Consider the following 2,130-nt stretch of genomic DNA (forward strand, 5'->3'; position numbering starts at 1 on the left):
TTAAAACCCAAGGCTTTTTATGATGATACAGTTCTTTTCCAAATTTCTCAGCACAAGTTGGGAGTGGTTGGTGCATGGGATCACTGTTAAAAGGATCTTTCATACATAATAGTCAGTCATGACATTTTAAGAGCATGTACCATGTGCAACTTATTTAATTAAGTACTTAATTTAGATGATTTTATTTAATCCTTACTACAATTCTATGATTACTCCCATTTACAGATAAGCACACTGAGGCTTAGATAAGCTCAGCAAGATGACACATCTAGTAAATGGCAAGTCAGAATTTGAACTCAGATCATGTCTATATTTTGCATTTTTAAGAATTGTTTTGCATTGCTGGACAGTAAATTGTACTTTTAACTTTGTCAGGAAGGCTTCATACATTTTGCCAGGGTGATTACCCATGATTCCTTTTCTTTCTGAGGCCAAGTCATCAGTTAGCCTGCAGATTTTTTTATTTCATGATTCATGGGCTGCTGTGTTTTCTCTAGGAAGTGTGGCTCACTCTCTAAGGAGAGCCTCATTTTTGGGTGATGATCCTGTGGTCAGAAATCCTTTTCCTTCCATTTCTCCTTAGGGATAACCAGCTTTCCGGTGAACTAGAAGGAAACCAGAAAGGAGAAATTCAGCCTCTGCTATTATAGGCAGGTCCAAGTGATGCTCTCTTGTCTTCTGGAAGACCTTTTGGTTATTTAGTGATTATTTTTACAACTCAGTTGGGCATTTGGTTAGAGTCTCTTGGATTAATTAAGCAGTGGTAATTAACTGAGTCTTGGGCCTCCATGGAACAGTTGCAGTTGGTTATTTCTAAGTTACCATGATGATAGCTTTAAATCTCTCAGGGAATCTTACACAACTTCTTTCTTGTACCTGGACAGTACACAGCTGATTTCCCGGAGAATTTTGGTGCCCTATTTGTGTGAATAAAAATAATAAGTATAGATGAGGTAGATAAGCCAATTGGCTACTTGTAATTCAAACTTTCCCAGGTTGTCCCTTAACTTATGGTGTAAGAGAAAAAAAAAATCCAGAATACAGTGAATGGAAAAGAAATATATTGAAGTTTGGTCTATAGAGCAAATGTGAAATAGAAGGAAAATGTCGTTACTGGAATAATTCAGGTCAAATCCATATTGGAGGGAGACTAAACAAAGAAAGGGAAAATGGTAAAGAGAGAATAGGGAAACAAAGCATATGAAAAACTGGAGCCGGGGCGCCTGGGTGGCTCAGTTGGCTGAGCATCCGACTTAGGCTCAGGTCATGATCTCATAGTCCGTGAGTTCAAGCCCCGCGTGAGGCTCTGTGCTGACAGCTTGGAGCCTGGAGCCTGCTTCAGATTCTGTGTGTCCCTCTCTCTGACCCTCCCCTGTTCATGCTCTGTCTCTCTCTGTCTCAAAAATAAATAAACATTAAAAAATAATTAAAAAACAAAACAGGAGCCACCTGGGAAGAGATGAATCTTTCCTCTTGTAAGCTTGAGTCAAGAACTGTCAGTCATCTTGGTAACACCAGGTTGGATGCCTAACGTTCCCATGAAAAAAACCAGGAGGAATTTCAGGAAAAAACTTAGCTGTATCCAGCAATTCAGATATGGCGAAGTGAAGTCAATGTTCCAGAAAATTCTTCCAAATCAAGTTGTCTGTGGAAGATATAACTGCAATGGTGCTGTGTAAACCCAAACTTTAACCCTTAAAATTTCTGAGCCTGGAAAAACTGAAGAAAATGTAGCAAGTGGCCCAAGATACAATTCACCAACAAGAAAGGGCAGAAAAGGAACAGCAGCAAATAACTCATTGAATGATAATTTAGCATTTATTTTTTTATTTTGTTTATTTACTTATTTTTAAATTTTGTCAATGTTTATTTTTGAGAGAGAGAGAGAGAGAGAGAGAGAGAGTCATAGAGCATGAGCAGGGGATGGGCAGAGGGAGAGGGGACACAGAATCCGAAGCAGGCTTCAGGCTCTGAGCTGTCAGCACAGAGCCTGATGCAGGGCTTGAACTCATGAACCATGAGATCATGACCTGAGCCAAAGTCGGAGGCTTAACTGACTGAGCCACCCAGGTGCCCTGATAATTTAGTGTTTACAGAATACCCTACCTCACTTACTATTAGCAATAGCTA

General features: G+C 39.6%; 1 pseudogene; it reads left to right on the forward strand.

Moving 5' to 3' along the window:
* Positions 1-1,538: 1,538 nt before the first annotated feature.
* Positions 1,539-1,803, forward strand: LOC109265218 (BBSome-interacting protein 1-like; annotated as a pseudogene).
* Positions 1,804-2,130: the final 327 nt, after the last annotated feature.

This window comes from Panthera pardus, unplaced genomic scaffold (assembly GCF_024362965.1).
Source record: "Panthera pardus isolate Hobbes unplaced genomic scaffold, ASM2436296v1 HiC_scaffold_6, whole genome shotgun sequence".
Lineage (NCBI taxonomy): Eukaryota > Metazoa > Chordata > Mammalia > Carnivora > Felidae > Panthera > Panthera pardus.